Here is a 6,988-nt window from a genome sequence, read left to right as displayed (position 1 = left end):
CCCAAACCCCCAAACCCCCAAACCCCCAAACCCCCAAACCCCCAAACACCCAAACACCCAAACACCCAAACAAACACCCAAACACCCAAACAAACACCCAAACACCCCAAACCAAAACCAAAACCAAAACCAAAACCAAAACCAAAACCAAACCAAAAAACCAAAACCAAAACCAAAACCAAACCCAAAACCAAACCCAAAACCAAACCCAAAACCAAACCCAAACCCAAAACCAAAACCAAAACCAAAACCAAAACCAAACCAAAAAACCAAAACCAAAACCAAACCCAAACCCAAACCCAAACCCAAACCCAAACCCAAACCACCCAAACCACCCAAACCACCCAAACCACCCAAAAAACCCAAAAAACCCAAAAAACCCAAAAAACCCAAAAAACCCAAAAACCCAAAAACCCAAACCCAAAAACCCAAACCCAAAAACCCAAACCCAAAAACCCAAACCCAAAAACCCAAACCCAAACCCAAAACCAAACCCAAACCCAAACCCAAACCCAAACCAAACCACCAAACAAACGAAAAAAAAGAAACAGAAGCCTTGGTTTTTTTTATTGAATATTTTCTTTATTTATATTTCAAGTGTTATTCCCTTTCCAAGTCCCCCATCTTGAAACCTATTTCATACCCCCTTCTGCCTCTATGGGGGTGCCCTCCACCCACTCCCATCTTCCTGCCCTGGCATTCACCTACACTAGAGGATCAAATCCCCACAAGACCAAGGATCACTCCTCCCAGTGATGTCCAACAAGACCATCCTCTGCCACATACATGGCCAGAGCCATGAGTCCCTCCATGTGTACTCTTTGGTTGGTAATCCAGTTCCCAGTAGCTCCACACGGTCTGGTTGGTTGACACTGATGATACCCCCATGGGGCTGAAGACCCCTTCAGCTCCTTCAGTCCTGTCTCCAACTCCTCCATCTGGGACCCTGCAATTCGTCCAATGAATGACTGTGAGCGTCAGCCTCTGTATTTGTCAGGCTCTGGCAGAGCCTCTCAGGAGACAGCTATATCAGGCTCCTGTCAACAAGCACTTCCCTGCATCCTCAGTAGTGTCCAGGTTTGGTGACAGTATATGGGATGGGTCCACATGTGGGGCAGTCTCTGGATGGCCTTTCCTTCAGTCTCTTCTCCACACTTTGTCTCCATATTTCCTCCTGTGAGTACAGTTACCCCTTATAAGAAGGACTGACACACCCAAATCTTGTTCTTCCTTCTTCTTGAGCTTCATGTGGTCTGTGAATTGTATCTTGGGTATTCCAAGCTTTTGGGCTAATATCCATTTAGCAGTGAGTGTATACTACGTGGGTGTTCTTTGTGATTGAGTTACCTCACTCAAGATGATATTTTCAAGTTCCATACATTTGCCTGAGAATTTCATGAAGTTATTGATTTAATAGCTAAGTAGTATTCTATTGTGTAAATGCACCATATTTTCTGTACCCATTCCTCTGTTGAGAGGGACATCTGGGTTGTTTTCAGCTTAGGATTATTATAAATAATGCTGCTATGAACATACTGGAGCATGTGCCCTTGTTATATGTTGGAGCATATTTGGGTATATGCCCAGGAGTGGTATAACTGGGTCCTCAGGTAATACTATGTCTAATTTTCTGAGGAACTGCCAGAATGCTTTCCAGAGTGGTTGTACCAGTTTATAATCCCACCAACAATAGAATGTTTCTCTTTTTCCACATCCTTGCCAGTCTCTGCTTTCACCTGAGATTTTTGCCATCCTGATTGATGTGAGGTGGAGTCTCAGGGTCATTTTGACTTGCACTTCCCTGATAAATAAGGATGTTGAACGGTTCCTTAGGTGTTTCTGGGCCATTCAACTTTTCTCAGTTGAGAATTCTCTGTTTAGCTCTGTTCTCCATTTTTAATAGGGTTATTTGTTTCTCTGGAGTCTAACTTCTTGAGTTCTTTGTATATATTGGGTATTAGCCCTCTAGTGGATGTAGGATTGGTAAAGATCTTTTCCCAGTCGGTTGGTTGCAGCTTGGTCCTATTGACAGTGTCCTTTGCCTTACAGAAGATTTGCAATATTATGATGTCCCATTTGTCAATTCTTGATCTTAGAGCACAAGCCATTGGTGTTTTGTTAAGGAAAATTTCCCCTGTGCTAATGTGTTTGAGGCTTTTCCCCACTTTCTCTTGTATTAGATTCAGTTTATCTGGTTTTATGTGGAGGCTCTTGATCCACTTTGACTTGAGCTTTATACAAGGAGATAATGGATCAATTTTCCTTCTTCTACATGCTGATCTCCAGATGAACCAGCACAATTTGTTGAAAATGCTGTCTTTTTTCCACTGGATGTTTTTAGCTCTTTTGTCAAAGATCAAATGACCATACGTGTGTGGGGTCATTTCTGGGTCTTCAATTCTATTCCATTGATCTACCAGTCTGTAACAATACCACACAGTTTTGTTTTGTTTTTATCACTATTGCTCTGAGTACAGCTTGAGGTCAGGGATGGTGATTTCTACAGAAGTTCACTTACTGTGGAGAATAGTTTTCGCTCTCTTGGGTTTTAAGTTATACCAAATGAATTTGAGGATTGCTCTTTCTATCTCTATGAAAAATTGAGTTGGAATTTTGATGGGGATTGCATTGAATCTGTAGATTGCTTTTGGCAAGATGGCCATTTTTACTATTGTAATCCATGAACATGAGAGATCTTACCAACTTCTGAAATCTTTTTTGAATTCTTTCTTCAGAGCTGTGAAGTTTTGGTTGCACAGGTATTTCACTTACTTTTTAAAGTTAGACCAAAATATTTTATATTGTTTGTAACTCTTGTTAATAGTATCATTTCCGTAATTTCTTTTTCAGCCTGTTCATCCTTTGAATATAGGAAGGCTACTGATTTGTTTGAGTTAATATTATATCCAGCCACTTTGCTTACATTATTTATCAGGTTTAGGAGTTCTCTGGTGGAATTTTGGGGTCACATACATATATGATTATATCTTCTGCAAATAGTGATATTTTCACTTCTTCCTTTCCTATTTGTATCCCTTTGATCTCCTTGTGTTGCCTATTTGCTCTAGCTAGAACTTCAAGTAAAATATTGAACAGATAGAAAAACAGTAGGCAGCCTTTCCTAGTCCCTGATTTTAGCGGAATTGCTTCAAGTTTCTCTCCATTAGTTTGATGTTGACTACTGGTTTGCTGTATATTGCTTTTACTATGTTTAGGTATGGGCCTTGAATTCCTGATCTTTCCAAGACTTTTACCATGAAGGGATGTTGAATTTTGTCAAATGCTTTCTCAGCATCTAGTGAGATGGTCATGTGGGTTTTTTTTCTTTGAGTTTGTTTATGTACTGGATTACATTGATGGATTTCTGTATATTGAACCATCTCTGGATCCCTGAGATAAAGCCTACTTGACCATGTTGAATGATTGTTTTGTTGTGTCCTTGGAATTGGTTAGTGAGAATTTTATTGAGTAGTTTTGCATTGATATTCATAAGGGAAATTGTCTGAAGTTTTCTTTCTTTGTTGGATCTTTGTGTGGTCTTGATATCACTATAACTCTGGCTTTATAGAATGAATTGGGAATTGTTCCTACTGTTTCTATTTTGTGGAATAATTTGAAGAGTATTGGTATTAGATCTTCTCTGAAGGTCTGACAGAATTCTGCACTAAACCCTTCAGGTCCTGGGCTTTGTTTGTTTGTTTGTTTGTGAGACTTTTAACAACTGTCTCTATTTCTTTAGAGGTTTTGGGGCTACTCAGATGGTCATCTTCTGACAGATGACAATATATCTGTCAAGAAATTGTCTATTTCATCCAGATTTTCCAGTTTGGTTGAGCATAGGCTTTTGTACTAGGATCTGATGATTTTTAAAATTTCATCAGTTTCTGTTGTTATATCTCTCTTTACATTTCTGATTTTTGTTAATTTGTATAATGTCTCTATGCCCTCTTGTTAGTTTGGCTAAGGGTCTATCTATCTTGTTGATTTTCTGAAAGAGCCAGCTCCTGGTCTTGGTGATTCTTTGTATAGTTCTTTTTGTTTCTACCTGCTAGATTTCAGCCCTGAGTTTCCTGAGTTTGATTATTTCCTGCCAACTGCTCCTCTTGGCTGTATTTGCTTCTTTTGTTCAAGAGCTTTCACGTGTGCTGTTAAGCTACTAGTATATGCTCTCTCCAGTTTTTTTTTTTTTGGAGGCACTTAGAGCTATGAGTTTTCCTCTTAGCAGTGCTTTCATTTTGTCCCATAAGTTTGGGTATGTTGTGCCTTTATTTTAATTAAATTCTAAATTTTTAAAATATATTTATTTATTTCTTCCTTGACATAGTTATCATTGAGTAGAACAGTGTTGCTCACTTCCATGTGTATGTGGGCTTTCTGTTGTCTTTGTTGTTATTGAAGACCAGCCTTAGTCTATGGTTATCTTATAGCATACATGGGATTATTTCAATCTTCTTGTATCTGTTGAGGCCTGTTTTTGTGAGTGATTATATAATGAGTTTTAGAGAAGGTGCCATGAGGTGCTGAGAAGAAGTTATATTCTTTTTTAGGATAAAATGTTCTAAAGATATCTATTAAATCTATCTGATTCATAACATCTGTTAATTTCAATGTGTCTTTGTTTAGTTTCTGTTTCCATGATCTGTCCATTGATGAGAATGCGATGTTGCAGTCTCCCACTCTAATTGTATGAGGTGCAATGTGTGTTTTGAGCTTTAGTAAAGTTTTTTGCTTTTTTTTGTTAAAATGTTAATCAAAGGCTTTATAAGTTTGGTAATGCTCAATAACAAGATGCCCATACAATCAGAAGTGTAGCCCAATTCCCAACCTAGATGTACCAACTATCTTTGACTGGCAGAGACACGTGAACATCTGCCTTTTAGTAAAATTTCTTTTATGAATGTGGGTACCTTTGTATTTGGGGCATAGATGTTCAGAATTGAAAGTTCTTTTTGTAGATTTTTCCTTTGATGAGTATGAAGTGTTCTTCTCTTTTTTGAAAACTTCTGGTTGAAAGTCAACTTTATTCAATTTTAGAATGGCTACTCCAGCTTGTTTCTTGGGACCATTTGCTTGGAAATTTGTTTTCCATCCTTTTATACTGAGGTATTGTCTGTCTTTGTCACTGAAGTGTGTTTCCTGTATGCAGTAAAATGTTGGGTTGTCTTGATATATCCAGTCTGTTAGTCTATGTCTTTTTATTGGAGAATTGAGTCCATTAATGTTAAGAGATTTTAAGGAATAGTAATTGTTGCTTCCTGTTATTTTTGTTGTTAGAGGTGGATCTATGTACAAACAAGTGGCTATCTTCTTTTGTTTTATTGAAAGAAGGTTACTTTCTTGCTTTTTTTTTTTTGGATTTAGTTTCCCTCCTTGTGTTGGAGTTTTCTGTCTATTATCCTTTGTAGGGCTAAATTTGGAGTCAGATATTGTGTAAATTTGGTTTTGTCATGGGATATCTTGGTTTCTCCATCTACGATAATTGAGAGTTTTGCTGGGTATAGTAGCCTGGGCTGGCATTTGTGTTCTCTTAGGATCTGTATAACATCTGCTGAGGATTTTCTGGCTTTCATAGTCTCTGGTGTGAAGTCTGATGTAATTCTGATACGTCTGCCTTTATATGTTACTTTTTCCCTTACTACTTTTAATATTCTTTCTATGTTTTGAGCATTTGGTGTTTTGCCTATTATGTGACAGGTGGAATTTCTTTTTTAGTCCAGTCTATTTGGAGTTCTGTAGGCTTCTTGTATGTTCATAGGCATTTCTTTCTTTAGGTTAGGGAAGTTTTCTTCTATAATTTTGTTGAAGATATTTACTGGCCCATTAATTTGGGGATCTTCACTCTCTTCTATATCTATTATCCTTAGGTTTGGTCTTCTCATTGTGTGCTGGATTTTCTGGATGTTTTGGGTTAGGAGCCTTTTGCATTTTGCATTTTCTTTGACAGTTGTGTCAATGTTTTCCATGGTATCTTCTGCACATGAGATTCTTTCTTTTATCTCTTGTATTGTGTTGGTGATGCTTGTGTCTATGATTCCTGATCTCTTTCCTAGGTTTTCTTTCCCCAGGGTTGTCTCTCTTTGTAATTTCTTTATTGTTTCTATTTCCATTTTTAGATCCTGGATGGTTTTGTTCATTTTTTTTTTTTACCTGTTTGGTTTTGTTTCCTTGTAATTCTTTAAGGGATTTTTTTGTGTTTCCTCTTAAAAGACTTCTATCTGTTACCTGTGTTCTTTTGTATTTCTTTAAGGGAATTATTTATGTCCTTCTTAAAGTCCTCTATCATCATCATGAGATGTGATTTTAAATAAGAGTCTTGCTTTTCCAGTATGTTGGCGTATCCACGGATCACTGTGGTAGGAGAACTGGGTTGTGATGATGCCTTGGTTTCTGTTGCTTATGTTATTTTTCTTGCCTCTCACCATCTAGTTATCTCTGGTGTTTGCTGTTCTTGCTGTCTCTGACTGTGGCTTGTCTTTCATGCCAGCCTGTGTATCAGTATTTCTGGCAGACTATACTTCTCTCTGGGAGGAATTTGAGTATAAAGAGCTGTGGCAAGGGGTCAGTTTTGAGGTGCATAAGGAAACCCAAAGGATCCTGTCTCCAGCTTTTCCTTGGTTCCTGTGTCAAGATGGCTCTGGGTGGGCCCCTCTTGGGCCAGCAATTTGAGCAAAAGTGGTGGTTTTACCTGTGCTAATAGGTGAGTCAGCACTTTTGGGAGACCAGCTATCTCCTGATGGTATTTGGGTATGGAGAGCTTTAGCACAAGATTAGCTATGGGCCCTCTTGCCACAGGATAGACTCTGGGCTCAGGCAGAAACAGGAATGATCCTGTCTGAGGCTGCTCCTTGGTTCCTGTGTCCGGAGGGCTTTGGGCAGGTCTCTTAGAGCAGAAGTGGTGATCTCACAGGTTCATCGGTACTTCTGGGAGACCTCTCTCTCAGAGGTATTTGGGTACAGAGAACTGTGGCACAGGGTCAGCTCTGGGTGC

The sequence above is a fragment of the Grammomys surdaster genome, unplaced genomic scaffold, assembly GCF_004785775.1.
Source record: "Grammomys surdaster isolate TR1022 unplaced genomic scaffold, NIH_TR_1.0 126158, whole genome shotgun sequence".
In the NCBI taxonomy this organism is placed as follows: Eukaryota; Metazoa; Chordata; class Mammalia; order Rodentia; family Muridae; genus Grammomys; species Grammomys surdaster.
This window is presented reverse-complemented; position numbering follows the sequence as displayed.